The 18,354-nt window shown below is 38.2% G+C and overlaps 1 protein-coding gene across 7 annotated transcripts in view; it reads left to right on the plus strand.

The window, feature by feature from the left end:
* Positions 1-18,354, plus strand: part of WDFY3 (WD repeat and FYVE domain containing 3) — a 281,383-nt gene that overhangs the window by 11,348 nt on the left and 251,681 nt on the right. For 6 of the 7 annotated variants that reach the window (XM_066281026.1, XM_066281031.1, XM_066281029.1 and 3 more), the window contains exon 2: positions 16,419-16,512. The exons of the other annotated variant lie outside the window; for it this stretch is intronic. The gene's annotated coding sequence lies outside the window, so the exon portion shown is untranslated. The remainder of the gene's footprint in view (positions 1-16,418; positions 16,513-18,354) is intronic. 7 annotated transcript variants of the gene reach the window in all.

Raw genomic sequence — 18,354 nt, forward strand, 5'->3', positions numbered from 1 at the left:
TGACAGACTTTTCTTGGTGAAAACTGAAATTTACTTACATCAGACTTATAGAAAATTATAAAATCAGTAGGTTTCACCATCAATGAATCAGATGAAAAAAATTTGTCTGAATTTATTATTTAAGAAAAGGTAAGGATTAGGAATAAAGTAAAACACTTAGAAAAGATTGTATTTTTAACATGAAAACTTTTTTTTTGCTCCTGAAGCATTTTACAACTAGGTCAGCATAAAAATTGAACTAAATATGACTTCCCTACATGTATTCTTTTTTTTTCTTTTTTTTTTTTTAAAAGGCTTTTTTTTTTTTTTTTTTTTAATTTATTTTTACAGAGGCAGAGATAGACAGACAGGAACGGAGAGAGATGAGAAGCATCAATCATCAGTTTCTCGTTGCGCGTTGCGACTTCTTAGTTGTTCATTGATTGCTTTCTCACATGTGCCTTGACCGCGGGCCTTTAGCAGACCGAGTAACCCCCTGCTGGAGCCAGCAACCTTGGGTCCAAGCTGGTGAGCTCTTTGCTCAAGCCATATGAGCCCGCGCTCAAGCTGGCCACCTCGGGGTCTCGAACCTGGGTCCTTCCGCATCCCAGTCCGATGCTCTATCCGCTGCGCCACCACCTGGTCAGGCTACATGTATTCTTTTAAACGGTGATTTGATTTGTTGGATCAATGACAGATGTACTTTATATAAAATTTCATTTTATTTGCTAAATCCAGAAATAAATTAGATGACTGATTTATTGCTGTTTTATTATTTTTGAACTTCCAATATTTAAAGCTACTTCTATTATGTCTAAGGGAAATAGCCTTGAAAAAGTAATCTTGGCTTTGTGAAGTTCAGCGTTGCTAAGCTCTTGGTAGTGGCTTAAAGAAGGTGCCCGAGAAAAAGGGAAAGGCCAGTGCGGGGAAAGGCAACTTGATGCGGGAGAGGGGAGGGAGAGGGAGACAGGCAATGAGAGTTCTCTGTAAAGGGGAGTTGTTTTGCCCTGAGTCCTTCAGTCTAGTGGAGGCTGACCTGAACCTAGTCAAACCCGACGCATTTCTGAAAGCTAATTTCTTTGTCATACCTCCATAAAGCGCAGAAAATCTTGAGTTTGCTTTAGTTACACAATATATAATAATGAAAAATGGTATCATAACATGAGTTTGTGTTCTCCACCCCCTTTTCCACAGAGACCTAGATCTGAGTCACCAGAGTAAGTAAATGCAGTGACTCCCAGCTTGTGTTAGGTTGCATAATCACCACATGGGTTGTCATGGGTGTTTATACTTTCAGGAGAGGATGAGGAAGCCTGATGAGACATGGCAGCTGCTGAAAAGGCATTAAGGACCACCATTACCACAGACACGCGCATATGCGGCTGAGGCAGGGCAGGGGAGAGATCCAGAATAGCCTTTCTGAGATGACTATTTGTGATCTCTATTCATTGCCTGGAGAAGAGCATTGTATCTTTCTAGAAAGCATTTTTTTTCCTCTTTCTGGATTTCCATGAACTTTGAATTTTCTCAGCCTAATACTTTCATCAAAAATGAGCCACTCTTTGACTGTTGTGTGCCAGTGTTATAAGGATCCTTTTAAAGACCTTTCAGTCTGGCCTTTTTTCTTTCTACTCTGCATGTTGACATCCACTGTAGTGCTGAGTCGAACAGTTGCTTTGCATATCCTAATGTCATCTGACAGCATCATTCCAGTCCAGTGAAGATCTGTCTGTTCAGCAAGCGCTATTTTAATGGAAGAAGAGTGGTTGCATTCCTGTACCTAATTGATACTTGGGTGTTAAGCTTATAGATGCTAATCATACCTGTGTTTGCTTTCATCAGTTTTGTTCAAGTTTAGACATGTTCTTACATGGCATGTTGACTACATTGATTTCGGTATTTTTAAAATTTTTGTCTCATCTAGGTCACAGAGATAAGTGCTATGTACAGGTTTTGAGTTAGACTTTTGCCTTTCATCTGTTATCATTCCGAGATCAATAAAAGTCATATTTTTATTTAAAAAAAACTTTAAAAGATGGCAAAGTGACTAGTTTAGTAAAGAATGCTGTGGCTATTTGGAGTTAAACAAAATTTCATTATTATTTTTCCATCAGGCTATTTTCTTCATGAGTGTTCAACTCCCTATAACATCTCTACGAACGATTTAGAAGCTAAGTAAATTGGCTAGTAACTCATTCCTAATGCCTGAAATAGAAAAGTCCTACCTAAAGAAACAAATAGTGAAATGGATTTTTGGAAGTTAAATATTAAATATGGTGTTAGATAAAGGAAAGGGCTATAGTATTATAAAATTAGAATAGAGGACAATAATTTCCTGGAGAAAGGGTAAGAGCAAATGAAATTTACGATGTGAGATGCATTTTGCATTGTGCTTATTATTCAGTAGGGATTTATCTTTGGAAAAGGGGACTTAGAACTCACGTCAAACTTGGTTTTCTTTGAGTAAGGTCTTCACTGCCAGTTGTCATTCCACAATGACTATTGCAGTATGAGCTGAGTACAGTGACACTCCTTGAATAGCCATCTCAAGTCCTTATTTATTCAAAAAGTTTATTACTGTTTCTTTGTGTGTTGAAATATTAAGATGATAAGATACTAATCCTCCTTTCAAAGAGCTAGTAAACTAATGTAACTAATGAAGAGGTAATTATTAAACATGGGGTAATGACATCTGTTTGCTGTTTCATAGGCTTTCCTCCCTAGCCCCAGTATTTGGAGTTTCTTTTTATCCATTGTTCTTGTTCTTACTGCAGCTCTTTGGTTTATAAGGGGCCAGAGGTAAACATATAGACCTTTTCCCATAATCTGGGGCTGCTTTGCAGTGTTTCCTTATACTCATGATGATCCCACTTGTGACTTGATCTTTAGGAATCAAGGTAGAGAAATCCAGGAAAGGGACAACCTTTTATAATAAGGATGTAGGATTAATAAAGCTAGATTCTGGAGAAGTGATGGGGATCCCATTTTCTGGCACAAATTTACTTATTTTATTTATTTATTTATTTTGGTTACAGAGACAGAAAGAGAGAGGGACAAGTAGGGACAGACAGCAGACAGGAAGGGAGAGAGGTGAGAAGCATCAGTTCTTCATTGTGGCATCTTAGTTGTTCAGTGATTGCTTTCTCATATGTGCTTTGACTGGGGGGTTATAGCAGACCAAGTGACCCCTTGTTCAAGCTAGCGGCCTTGGGCTTTAAGCCTGCAACCTTTGCGCTCAAGCTGGTGAGCCTGCACTCAAGCTGGCAACCTCGAGGATTTGAACCTGGGTCCTCTGCATCCCTGTCCGATGCTTTATCCACTGTGCCACTGCCTGATCAGGCACAAAATTTCTAATTCATAGCATTCAGACAATATTTTTTTTGTTTGTTCATCTGTTTTAATTCCTTTGTTTATTTTGGCTTAAACAATAGGAATGTATTTCTCAAAGTTTTAGAGACTGGAAGTCTGAGATCAGGGTGCCAGCAGGGCTGGGGTCTGGTGAGAGCTCTCTCCTGGAGTTGCAGGTACTCACCTTCTCCCCAGTGTCCTCCCTGGCCTTTCCTCGGTGCATGCGGGTGCTGATGGGGGTGGGCTGGGGTGGGCGGAGAGACAGACAGAGATGGAGAGAGAAATATCTGTGTTTTTAAAGTCTGTAAGTTTGCTTTTTTTAAAAAAAATTTATTTATTTTAGTGAGAGGAGAGAGAGAAGGGGGTACGAGGAACAGGAAGTATAAACTCTGATATGGGCCTTGACCAGGCAAGCCCGGGGTTTCAAACCAGCGACCTCAGCGTTCCAGGTCAACGTTTTTTCCACTGTGCCACTACAGGTTGCTTACTTACCACATCTCAAGAATTGATAGAATATTGTATTTGTGGTATGGCAGTATAGTCAAGTTTCAGAGTAGGGCAGAGTACCATTGCACAGGGCAGACTAGAATGAGTTCACACTTAGAAATAGTGCTGCATGTCAGGGCCAGTGTCACCTAAGCTACAGATGTTGAGGAAAGGTTCTCTTTGGTAGGTCATGTCATGAGTAGTATAGCTGGAGAGCCATCCATGCAGCCTACTGTTAATGGGAATTCAAGAAAAAGAAGCACATGGAATCATTCTCTTCCATGGAGGGAAGAGAATGAATACATATATGTATATGTCTATTTATATGAATGGCCTCCAGAAAATTCTGTCTCTGGACTCTGGGTTACTGGGCTATAGATACTGGCCTGATACCAGTCCTTGGAATTGAGACTGGTAATCAGAAACTTGCATCCCAGTCCTAGGATGAGACATGTTAGGGACCAGGCTTGGACCCTCCAGAAGTGTCAAAACAGAAGCCTTGTTATAAATACTAAGGTATAAACAGGGCTAGAACAGCAGAAGGGGTAGGTGGAGAATAAAGTGGGTATTGGAACAAACTAGGAATCCTAGTCACCTAACCTGCATTATAAAAGCTGAGTGACTTAACATTAATGAAAGCTTGATCTGAAATCACAGACTGGGGCTGAAGCTGCTGACGTATCTCTATCTTTTATCACAGATCTGTATTGGTGATCCAGGATTTAAGTGGTAGAAGAAGCAAGGCACATGGAGAGCAGAAACAATCTGTGCTTGACATTCTTTCATATACTATTCAATATCTTTTAAGGAAAAATTTATTTCCATTGTTAATCAGTAATTACTTCGTTTGCTTTATTGGCACTGGTGTGGCATCACAAGATGCAGAGAATTGCTGATGCTTCATAGTAACGTCTTAACAGGAAACTGCTGCTGAGCTGCTGCTAAAATGAACAGCCTGAAGCTTTGGAGTAAATATGCTTTCTTGCAAAATAGGAGGATGTAAAAAAACATGTTAGGCATGAGGGTTCTAATGTCACAATTCTGGAGGCAAAGGCACACTCTGTTAGGCAGTTAGGTTTGAGTGGGGTAAGAGGAAGCACCAAAAATGTGTGAATATGATAATTTGATGTTAAAATGAGAACCTTCCACATTTTTCTTTTACTTCCTAGAAAATATCATATTAGTATTTTGGGGGTTGCACTTAGCTGATACTTACTTGCACAGTGGGTGACAAAAGGCAGTTATGGAACCCGTTCTGGAAATTGAACGATGAGTCCAACAAGTGGGTCTTGGACTGAAGAAACCAAAGGAGCTCTAGGAATCTCATCAGCAGGAGTTTTTATTCCTTGTTTCTAGGTCCCTGCCCTAAATGAGACCTTGCTGTAAAGATTTAGTCTCTGCTGTGCCTTTTCAGTTTTTGTATTCCAGCAGGAAAGGATGAGGCCAGCCCTGTTCAGATCATGTATCTGTCTCCCAGAGCCAGGGGTCCCCGGGTTGTGATGTACAGTCATGGCCCTAGACCTCTACCCCTGTGTGCGGGGCCATCTCTGAAGAAGGGGAAGTTACTGTCAAGCTTGGTGGCTCTCCTAGGAGGTGTTTAGATTATCCTAGCCCTTGGTAATTTCACCACCCCTTCTACCTTCCCCCCACTTCCCTCCTCAGTTATGTAAAGGTAGAGACAACCCTGCTACCCCATCTATTGCTGCACTGTTTCTAGTGGGAGAAAAACCTAAGTGCAAGTTGAGCTACCACACGAAGAGGCCGTGCAGTAGGGTTACAGATTCCGGGGGATAGGCTGCCCTTGTCCTGCTGTGATTCTTGATGTTTTACAGACTGAGTTTAATTCCTGCTAACTTGCCACCTGCATGATTAGGGGAAAGGAAAAGGAAATAAAATGTTTTTAAAGAGAAAGATGGGCGGATGTACGTATCACACACCAGTGACTAGTAGGAAAATTAATGGTGGCTACAATCCTTGTTTTGTATCAGTGCATGAACCCTAGCCTATTTCACTTCAGATTTCGTATTTCTGTTGCCTTCTGCCTATCAAGTATATTGACTTATCAGGGTCTGTTCCAAACAAGCTGAGTCAGACTTTCCTTCTTGAAATGGTCTCAGCTCCTGGTTGTTACAACGGTGTGGGATTGTGGTGGGCTTCCACTGACCTGAACACTGCACAGTACACAGAAGACACTCCATGGGAATCCCCTGAGTTGTTTTCATGGTCTTCACCGCCCCAAGGGTATGGTAGCAACCTTTCTTTTCTTGATAGTCAGGGACAGTCACCCCCACCCACTTTTGTAGTCTTCAGTTTTGCTTGTTTTCCTACTGTCAGGAAATCAAGCTGAACAGGATAAGCTCAGCTTTCAATATAATGAAACAGTTGATTTTGTCTCTTGGTATGAGTATTTTTTTCTTTGGGTACTAAAACTTCTAGATCAGCAGATTCCAGAGTTCCTGAGACAAGAGTTTTTGAAACAAGAAGCAAAACACACCTGACCTGCGGTGGCACCGTGGGTAAAAGCGTCGACCTGGAACACTGAGGTCGCTGGTTCGAAGTCCCGGGCTTCCCTGGTCAAGGTACATATGGGAGTTGATGCTTTCTGCTCCTCCCTCCCTTCTCTCTCTCTCTCTCTCTCCTCTCTAAAATGAATAAATAAAATATTAAAAAAAAAAAGAAGCAAAACACTATCATTGTTTGGTTCCCACATGCAGTGTATTATGGAAATGCGAAACACTGTATATGGTTAGTGGTTCAGAACCTATTTTATATCCTATAGGACAGCACCCCAACTTAATCTTGCATAGTGATGCTGGCAGAGGCAAATTCAGAATTGGTGTCTCTTACAGGAGGATCAGTTATTACCCTTTCTGTAATGCAAAGGGCTTGGTGTAATTTGCCCAGAGGTAGTGCTTAAAGGGGACTTGGGCAAAGAGGTTCTCAAGAGTAGTGTGTCAGTGAGGCCAGTCGTAGTGAGTCCACACCAGGGGTCTCCAAACTTTTTACACAGGGGGCCAGTTCACTGTCCCTCAGCCCATTGGAGGGCCGACTATAAAAAAAACTATGAACAAATCCCTATGCACACTGCACATATCTTATTTTAAAGTAAAAAAACAAAACGGGAACAAATACAATATTTAAAATAAAGCACAAGTAAATTTAAATTAACAAACTGACCAGTATTTCAATGGGAACTGTGGGCCTGCTTTTGGCTAATGAGATGGTCAATGTGTCCCTCTCACTGACACCAATGAAAGAGGTGCTCCTTCCAGAAGTGCGGTGGGGGCTGGATAAACGGCCTCAGGGGACCGCAGTTTGGGGACCCCTGGTCCACACAGTTAACTGCTTCTCCTGCGTCCTGGTTGTTCTCATGAACCTACTGAGCAAGGACCAGCTTGGCTGGAGAAGATGTCTGACTTGATTTGAGATGTGGGTCATCTTACGTACCCGTTCATCAGGAGGCTGTATAATTTGATTTGATTTGTTTGCTTTGGCAGTGGCCAGATTCTGGTGAATACCTGAGAGAGGAATTTGATTACTGCCAGGTTGTGAGAGATTCATTCTGATCGCCGATTCGTAAATCTCTTTATCATTTATTCTCTGATCTTTCATGGCACTAAAAAAGAAAGGATTGTAGGCTCTCTAGCCACTCCAATAAGTGTCTACCACAGAAGTAGTAATACATTCTGTAAATTCCCAAAACTTAAGCAAGATTTTAAGCCATATTCAACAACAATATTTTAACTTATTTTTGTCTTGTTTGACATGGTTATTTTCCTTTTATTGATTTCATATTTTATAGTTCTTCAACTATTAAGGCCCCATGCCAAATATGCTGTTTGTGAAGGCATGTGTCTATGTGTATGTATACTCACACATAAACACATATATACTTACCATAGAAAGTGTATGAAAACGTATATACCAGACTGTAAACAATGATTATCTTTGGGGCATGAGTTAAGGGAAAATAAGAATTGCTATTGTGGTGGAGAGAAACTTATTGACTTCAAAAATGTGTTCTGCATGATATTTTTATATTCTACTAAGTGTGTACTTTCATTAAAATGAAAAAGGCCTGCATATGATTTCTGCTTCTTATAAAGTTAAGAGAGATAATTTCTAAATGATTAAGGACTAATAAGTAATACTAATATAGAAAGCTATCTGTGTTGTCAACAAAAGCATGTGTAGTGGTTTTTATTTTTATGTTCTAGTATATGTATTTGACATTCAGATGCTATTGAAAGTCATTGCATGTATTTGTTTTTCATGTAATTACATTTAAGTTGAATCTCTGCTTTTCTTCTCAACCTAAAATACTCATTTAAAACTTGCTCTGTAACTAACAAAAAGTATAATATTTCTTAACCTGGAATGTCTATAATTCAGAGATCAAATTGGAATACAGAATTGCAGTAGGGAGTTCTTTAACATGTTATTCTATTCCTTGCTAATTTTAGATTGCATGTCTGGGCATCTGACAGGGACCAAATGCTATGAAGAGCTTATAGACATGTTTTCCAGTTTTTAGTATGTGCGGGCCAGCTTGTATTATCTTCAGGCTACTTACTAAGTTGATGATGATTTTGTCACCTTCTGAAGAGGAGTCCACTATCTTTTAAAATAAACCAATTCCTTCAAATACATATATAAAAGTGAACAAATCATAAGTGTCTAGCTCAGTGTATTTTATCAAAATGAACATGCTGCAACATTTAAAAAATGAAAAGACTAGCCATAGGCTAGAAACAATATTTGCAAAACATATATCTGGCAAAGGATTTGAACTGGAACATCTAAAGAACTCTCACAACTCAATAAGACAAAAGACCCTGTCAGAAAATGAACTAAATATAAATATTTGCACAGATATTGCACCAAGGATATATAAATGGTCAATAAATTACATAGAAAGATACAAGAACATAGAAAGATGTTCAATATCAGTATTCATCAAGGAAAATGAAAAGTAAAACCATAGAGTGATTTCACTACACACCTTTAGAATGGCTTAAAATAAAGTCTGACAGTTAAATTTGATAAGGATGTAGAACACCTAGAAGTTTTCTCTCATACATTGCTGGTGAAAGGGTATAGCTGCTTTCACAAATAGTCATTAATAACCCTGGCCAGGTAGCTCAGTTGGTTAGAGTGTTGTCCTAATAGCACCAAGGTTGTGTGTTCCATCCCTGGTCAGGATACATACAAGAATCAATGAATGCGTAAATAAGTGGAACAACAAATCAATGTTTCTATCTGTCTGTCTGTCTGTCTGTCTCTCTCTCTCTCACTCACACACACACACACACAAATCAATAAGAAAACTATCATTAGTTTCTTATGAAGTTAAACATATTTCTTATAAATTTTATTCCTAGGTATATATACCCAAGAGAAGTGAAAGCACGTAGCCATAAAAAGGCTGAAGTTTGTAGCAGTATTATTCAATGTGGTTTTCATTTGCTTTTCATGAATAATTTAACCATATTGAACATCCTTTCATGAGCTTCATTTGTTATATATATCTTTTTTTAGGTGTTGACATCTTTTGCTCTTTTAAAATTAGATTGCTTATTTCATTATTACTGAGTTATAACAGATCTTCCTATGTGTGGGTTATACCAGTCTTTTGTCTGGTATGTGTTTTACAAGTACTTTCTCCTAGTTTATGCTTCTTTTCATTTCTAAAAGAGTCTTGAAGAGTGGAAGTTAATTTTGACAAAATCCAGTTTGTCAGTTTTTTCTTTTATGGTTACTGTATATATCCTATTAGAGAATTCTTTGCCTAACCCAAAGTTACAATGATTTTGCATGTTTTCTTCCAGAAGTTGTATAGTTCTAGGTTTTATGCTTAAATTTGTGATCCATATTGAGTTAAATTTTGTATGGGATGTATTGTAGGTGTTGGTTGAGAGCCTTTGTTTTGTTTTGTTTTGTTTGTATGTGGATGTTCAATTGTTCCAGCACCATTTGGTAACAAATTTTTCCTTTCTCCACTAATTGCTTGACATTTTGTCAAAAATCAATTGACCATATGTATATTATATTATATATATTATAATATATACATAACACACATACACACATACACGTGTGCAGCAGTTTCTGGAAACTTTTATTTGTGTAGGTGTCTATCTTTTCGCTAGTACTATCTTTTCTACTGACTTGATGTACTGTAGTTTTAAAAAAATGTCTGGAAATCAGATAATATGAGCCTTCCATTTTTGTTCTGTTTCAAAATTCTTTTGGTTTTTCCATGTAAATTTTAGAATCAGCCTTCCAGTTTAAGGGTATGTGTATGTGTACATTTCCTAATAGCTCTGTTCAACAGGAAGGCTAAAAAGCAAAGAACAGTGGACACACCCAAGTCCCAAAGTTTGGTCTCTAATACTGTTCCCAACACAAAGGAACCGAAGTTTTTCTGAGAAATAAAGGGCTGATTCCGGGCCCAGACAGGGTATCTGTGACATGAATTTTTTTTTTTATGTTAGAGAATAAAAAAAATTGTTTTGTTTTAATGGGGGCATGTCACAATCCAACAACAATATGGGGCAGATAGAGATGATATGACTCTAGATATGACACCCTGAGGTGACACATCATCACCTGTGTAGATTCTGGCCAAGACTATATAACCTGAATCCCATGCTAGATGAAGGGAAAATACTATAAAAGGATCTTATTGGTTTATTTGGAGGAAAAAATGGAATATAGATGATAGAGCAAATTAAAATATTTAACAGTGCTGTGGTTACAAAATAGGGTAACTCTCTACTTATAAAATGCACATTAAAGCAAAGGAGCAAAGGGCCATGATATGTGTAATTTATCCTCAGCTGGTTTGGAAAAATACATATGTCTGTGTGAATAGAAAGAAAGTGCAAGACAGCACATGAAGATAAATGATAACACAACAGGGGTAGCATTAATAAGTGGTGACTTTGGGTATAAGGGTGATTTTTGTGTTTTTTTTATTGAACTTATTGGGGTGACATTGGCTAATAAAACTATACGTTTCAGGGGTACCACTCTAATGTATTCTTACATTTGCAACTTTTATATAAGTTTGAAATTATTTCTAAACAAAGTATTTAAAGCCTTAAAAAATGTCTGCCCTTTACTTTTAGACTTTACTTATAAAGAGCTTGTTTCTTTGGAACCATTTGGAATGAACATTTTTATAATATTTTCTTCTGTGTTGGTGTTGTGAATCTATAAACCAACCATTGTTGAATATGACCATAGTTAGTGGGAGATTTGGGGAGTGGAGGAGGCAGGAGAGCTATTTATTATAGTGATTTATTTAAGTGTAGGTAAGTATTAGCTACAATGTCTACTGACATCTTTAGAGTTATTGTTACCATTTATCAAGAATCTAGCTCTTGCATCATGATTATTTAGATATCTTATTTTGTTAACTGAGATTGTCATTTTTAACCCTAAGAGAGTGACTATTCATTTGTTTATTCAGTGATTTATCGAAAATCTTTATTGAATGATTACTGTGTGCCAGACCTTTTCCCAGACATTGAAGATGTAGCACCAAACAAAACAAAGCTCTTGCCCCCGTGGATTTTATGTTTTTGTGGGACAGCATAGACGAACAGGAGTAGAGGTGAAGTAAATGAATGTTGGTAACATTGGAGAAATTAACCAGGGAAGGGGTTAGGGATTCTGGGAGCTAAACTGTTATAGTTTTGAATAGAGTAGATAGGAAAGACAGCCTAGGGGACATCTGAACAAAGATTTGAAGACAGGGAGGGACTGAGACATGCAGAGATAATTCTCTCTTAGAATACTAGGGAGAGAGAATAGCAAGTCTGAACTCTCTAAGGCAGGAGTGTGTTTAGCCTTTAACAAAGCGGGTCAGTAGGGAAGGCGGTGAGAGGTAATGGAGGCCAAATTATGTAGGTTCTTTTGTGCTATTAAAGATTTTGGTATTTACTCTGAGATAATAAAGAGCCTTTGAGAGATTTTGGGCCACAGACATTACCTTATGTCATTTATATAAGATTACCACAATCACTGGCTGCTTTGATGAGAAAGGACTGAAATAGGGAGGGTCCTTTTCATCATAGAGTAAAAGTTGGGATGCCAATTACTAAACTCGGAAAAATTCAATGGAGAGATGATCATGTTACTGTTCTGGACAAAGTCTTGATGTAGGTGATGAGAAGGGGTTGTATTCTATAAATATTTTGTAGATAGAGCCAATAGTATCTGCTAATGGCTTAGAGAGGATAATGCTTGAACGTTAGTGATCAGTGAGAAGAGGTGAAATAAATGACAGAGGCTGAGAAGAAGTGGCCAGTGGCCAGTGAAATAGGATGAAACCAGGAGAGTCTTTGTTCTCTGAAAGCAAGGTAAACAAGTGTATCAGGGCTTGCTGCCAAGTGATCCAGAGGGGTGAAGAAAGATGAGGACTGGCCTTTTGATGTATGTAATAGGTGACCTAAAATTGTCAGGTATGGTGGGAAGCAAAAGTCTAATTGGAGTATGTTCAATTTGAATTGAAGAATAGTTGGAGACAAAATATGGACAACACTTTTGTGACCTTTTGCTGAAAGGGGAATAAAAAATGGTCATAACCTAGGGAGGTGATGCTGTTGTTTGTTTTCTAATGATGGGAATTACAAACACACACATGGTTTTGCTTTATCAGAAGGAATACATTCGGAAGTTGATGATGTAGGAGAGAGAAGTAGGACTTACTAGACTGTTGTCTTACAATAGTAGGGACATAATATTTAGTATCAAAAGTGGAGGAGTTTGTTAGACTTGATGTGGTCTCAGAAAGTTCAAGCACAGCAGGAGGTAAATGGTTGAATGTGGATCTGAAAGTTCTTTTCTGATTGCTTATATAGGAATCAAAGCCAGAATATAGTGATTCAGGTTTTAAGTGGCTTTTGATATTTTTCCTGTGTGATGCTGTTCATCAGGTGATCTGTCAGAGTCCTGAGCAGCTGTCGGAGGGCTCTAGCCCTGCTTGTTTATTATTTTTTTCAGACATTCAGCTTTCTGTTACTCTTTAATCTGTCTAGTTTGTGTAACACTTAGAGATTTCTAAAACTCTTTCGGGGCTATCTGGAAGAAACTTCTTTTCTCATTGATCTTTGAGCTAAAAAGTGGGATTCAAAGGTGCTTCGAATTTAGCCAGCACACTTTCTGTGTTCGGTGTGAGAAACCCTCTCTAGAGATGTGGTTAGTCCAAGGAGATACAGCTGTAGACAAATCTGGTATCCAGGTCTCTGTGGATTCTAATTTTATTTTTTACTTCTGAAATTTAGTTATGTGCACATACATTAAACTCACCTCTTTGGCAATAAAACTGGATTATTCTAAATTGGTGGCAACCAAAGCATAAAATAAAAAATGTCAGAGTCAAAATGAGAACCCTGTGTAAATTGTAATTTGTTTAAAACCGATACTTGAAATTATATTGCAGTTACAGTGCACTGAAATTATATCAAAGCATTTACCCTTGGCTGAATTTATGTTAAAATAAAAGATTCTAAAACAGGATCAGTTACATGATATTTTAGATGTCTGATACTTGCAGACACCTGTAGTGCATTAATTTACAAGAATGGGTTGAGGAAAACACTGGTATGAAGCTCGCTATTTCCAGTTTTTTCTGACCTGCTGTTTCTGCTTCTGTGTCTTTACTCTCATCACTTGCCTGTGCCTGGTAATTCAAAATGGGTAAAACCAAATAATCAGCATCTAAATCACATATAAAATTTATGTAAACAAGTAAACAACTGAAGAGGAATTGGGCAAAATATGAGTAGGCATTTCATAAAAGAGAAAACACAAGTTAGTCAACGGACTTGTAAGAAATGCTCAGCATCGCCTGGCCTGCAGTGGCGCAGTGGTTAGAGCATCGACCTGGGAGGCTGAACACCCAGGTTTGAAACTCCGAGGTTGTGGGCTTGAGCACAGGCTTATCTGGCTTGAGCGCAGGCTCTCCAGCCTGAGTACGGGGTTGCTGGATTGAGCATGGGATCATAGACATGACCCCATGGTCGTTGGCTTGAGCCCAAAGTTGCTGGCTTGAGATCAGGATCGCTTGTTTGAGCAAGGGGTCACTGGTTCAGCTGGAGTCCCTCCCCCTCCCCATCAAGGCACATGTGAGAAAGCAATCAATGAACTGAAGTGCCACAATAACAACTTGGGGCTTCTCATCTCTATCCCTTCCTGTCTGTCTGTTTCTCTTGCTGCCTTGCTGTTAAAAAAATGCTCTGTGTCATTACTTAATAGGAAAACACTAATTGAGATCACAATTAGATGCTATTTTCCCCAAAATTAAAAAGTCGGTCTGACTGAATGTTGGAGAGGATATGGATCAATGTGAACTGCCTGTTGCTGGTGACATTATAAATTCCCAAACACACTTTTGGGAAAGTAAAAATTGCCATCCTCTAGACCAGGGGTCCCCAAACTTTTTACACAGGGGCCAGTTCACTGTCCCTCAGACCATTGGAGGGCCGGACTATAAAAAAAACTATGAACAAATTCCTCTGCACACTGCACATATCTTATTTTAAAGTAAAAAACCAAAATGGGAACAAATACAATATTTAAAATAAAGAACAAGTAAATTTAAATCAACAAACTGACCAGTATTTCAGTGGGAACTATGCTCCTCTCACTGACCACCAATGAAAGAGGTGCCCTTCCAGAAGTGCGGCGGGGGCGGATAAATGGCCTCAGGGGGCCGCATGTGGCCCGCGGGCTGTAGTTTGGGGACCCCTGCTCTAGACACATACTTGAGAGAAGCTTTGGCACCTGTAGCACAGGAGAACAGGAGATGGGTGTGACAGTTTTTTATAATGATGTTCATACTAGCAAAGAAAAAAGGAGGACCCAGCGTAAGCAAGATGGCTGTTGTAGAGGATGAATAATTCAGTTATGGTACAGTTACACAATGGAGAATTATTCTGCAGTGAACATGATTGAACTATTAACTATTATGGATGGAATCTTGAAAACAACATTCAATGGAAAAAATCAGACCCTAGAAGATAGGAACTGTTAGATACCACTTTTACACAAACAAAAACAAAATGAAGCACTATGTGGTTGGGGGAATAGGTACATATGAAATATACTTATTAAAAAGCAAAGGAATGATAAACACAAAATACAGGATACCCGTTACAGGGGACAGATGGGGGATAAAAGAGGTAGGGCATGGGTTAGTGAGGAGCAAGTCAGTAGAATATTACCAGTAACCTATATTTAGGTTCTTGAGTTGGGTAACAGGTACATGGATACTCATTCTGTTATTTTGCTTTGAGTTTAAAACATGTTACAAATAACTGTTGTTGTATGTAGCAATTAATATATTAAAAATCGAGAAGGCATGTTTTGAGGTTACAATTTAGGAGACATTTCATCACTTCTGCCTTCTCCCTCACTGCCATTTGAATTCCTGATATCTCAATATTTCACTAGAGGTGTCTTGTTTTAAAGTCTTCTATATGATTAAGGCTGTGTCTGCCATCTAAGTTGCTCAGTAACAACTTTTTGGATAAGTAACTGAATGAATGATTTGGGAAAATGATTCAGGATGTTCTTAGAAACCACCTAAGAGGTAGATTTTTAAAAATACTTTGCCTTTCACTTTGGTTCTTACAAAGTAAAAAGTTAGATAGACAGCAAAATTAGGTTATTGTTACATCAGTTTTTGAGTGATAGCTATATTTGAAGGCAATATTACTGATTTTGTTTAAACTATTGTAATAATGTTAGCAAAGAGATGAACAATTATATACCAAAAACAAATTGTTGATCAGACAAGTATAATTTTGCTAATAGATGAAACTGTTCTTAGGCAAAATGTTTCAGAATTAGAATGCCCATGGGAGTTAGTTCAAGCTCTTCATTTTTGAATAAAAGAGCTTTGGGACCAAAAAAATAATAATAATTGATTAAGATCATAGAACTTGATAAGAGTGGAGTTAAGAAAGACCAGAACCAGATCTCATGATTCAAGTACTAGTGTTTACATATTAGAATATTAAATGGTAAATAAAAAGAAACATTAAATATTTTATATAAGGCATGCTAAATAGCTCAAAGTTGGTTTATAATTATTGAGTCAAGAAGCAATGTTTTCTGATTTTAATTTAGAGCAATTCAGTTCTGCTCTAGATCATGTTTGTCTTGAGATGTTTGATAAATACACCTAGGGAAATAGCATGAATTCTTTTTTGCTTTTATTTGGTTCTCCAAAAAGAGACAAGGTGATCTGTGATGTACAAATGAATTCTTGACTGGAAGTGGGAAGATTTAGTTCTGAACCTGGGTCTACCATTAACGAATTGTGTTAGCATTGACACTGCATAACTTTTTCAGGTCTCAGTTTTCTCACCAGTGAAATGAAGCAGCTGAACTGGGTTGTTTACAGAAACCATCATTAAATGACTATATTCTTTATGGATTTTTGAATAGCAAATTTTATTTACTTTAAAGTGTTGTTGTGGTCCACTATTAAACCATTGACACATAAAAAGATAGAGAATCAGTAGAAAATGAATGATGATGCTGAAACATATTCTGAAAATAAACTGGGTTTTCTTTTCTTTCTCTTGTCATAGATATAATACTTCTCCACATCTTCTTCAGGAGGAAAGTGCCTGCCCCTCCTGTTTTTTCTACGCAGGTTCATGCCAGCCCAGAACAGAGAATCAGGTCAGTTTTAGGATTGCTTTGTCTGTTGAACGAGAAGCCAGGAACTTGTAGAAGCATGTGAGTCTTTGCTTCACCATTGCTCTGTAGCAAGGCCACTGAACTGTTACTCAGAAAAGCTGGATTTCAGTCATTCTTTACCATTGGTCGCTGGGTAAACTTGGATGAACCTTCTTTCCTGGATGGCTTTTAGTTTTTTGTTCCAAAAGAGGTTATGTTAGAATATATTACCTCTGTTTCAATTCTAGCTTTAAAGCATTACTTTATTATAGTTACTTTCATAGAGTAAAATCATGTTTTTAAAGCATTATTTTCTTCTCTGTTTTTCCGAAAAATGTAGTTGCAAGCACAGGCTTTGGAACTTGTACTTTGAGCGACTAGTTGAATGATGAACTATGTCTTGAGGTACTTGAAAGTATGATCGATACCTAGTTGCCTCAGTTTTAGTCTTTCACTTTGCTTTATTTTTACTGAAATGCTGTATGCAGTTGTAAGATGGCAGGAGTCCCAGCTAACTTAAAAGAAAAATCTGTGGTCTAAGATTTTCTCTGATTTGGACTAATAATGTCTTTTTCCAGAGGAAAGACTTGGAAGCCTTGGTCATCTGTGTGAGTTGAGTCCTGGGTTGAGGCTAATTTTGGTACTGCCAATAAAAGTTATTTTGAATGAAGTATATGTATTCTCTATTGCTACATGTATTAATTTGTTAGAGCTGACATAACAATTTACCATACACTGTGTGATTTAACAACAAATTTATTGTCTCGCAGTCTGGAAGCTAGAAGTCTAAAATCAAGGTTCAGCAGGATTATTTCCTTTTGAGGCCCATGAGAGGGAAATCTGTCAGGACTTTTCCCTTGACCTCTGCGTGGCCACCTTTCCTCTGGGTGCCTTCACACAGTCTCTCCTCCATGTGGGGCTGTCTCCTTGTCCCATCCCAGTTTCCCCTTTTATAAAGATACCGTCATAACTACCCTAATGACCTCAGTTTAACTTGTATACTTTTGTTAAGATTTTTGATTACTTCTTTAAAGTGTCTGTCTTCAAATAAAGTCACATTCTGAGGTACTGGGGATTAGGACTTCAACACATGAAATTTGAGGGGGATAAAATTTAACCCATGGCACTACGTAAGACATTGCCCCAAAAGTTAGTGACTTAAAACAACAAACGTTATCTTTTGTTGAGAACTCTGGCTGCATTCAGCGGTCTGCCAGTGTTTCGGTCTCTTCTGAGGGTCTAGAGGGAGGATGTGCTTCCAGTTCACTCACATGGCATTTAGTTCCTCCTTGGTTGTTGGGCCAAAGGCCCCAGTTCGTTTTACTTATTTATTTTTAAATTTTGTTAAGTGTTAGTTTCAGGTGTACAGCTTAGTGGTGAGACAGTCATATACTTTATATAGTGTTTCTGTCGATATTTCCAGTACCCCAACTGGCACCATAGAGTTATCACAATATTATTGACTGGATTTCCTGTGCTTTACTCCCCCATGACTAATATGTAACTACCGATCTGTGCTTCTTAGTCCCTTCACCTCCTTCAGCCAGTGCCCCGATGCCCCCGCCCTCTGGCAACCACCAAGTTCCTTCTCTCTCTGTCTGAGTCTGTTTCAGTTTTGTTTATTTTGTTCTTCAGATTCCATATACAGGCAAAATCATATGGTATCTGTCTTTCTCTGATTGATTATTTCACTGAGGTTTGGAAGTTTAAGTCATTTCATACTGTAGGAGTTTTGTGTGATATCCCTTGTTAACAGAATATAGTTTAACAGAAACCATACAGAATTATAAATTTAAGACTTTCTTTTGGTATACCTAGAATAGGTTGGGAAATCTATTCTTATAT

The sequence above is a fragment of the Saccopteryx bilineata genome, chromosome 5 (genome assembly GCF_036850765.1).
Source record: "Saccopteryx bilineata isolate mSacBil1 chromosome 5, mSacBil1_pri_phased_curated, whole genome shotgun sequence".
NCBI classification, from domain to species: Eukaryota; Metazoa; Chordata; class Mammalia; order Chiroptera; family Emballonuridae; genus Saccopteryx; species Saccopteryx bilineata.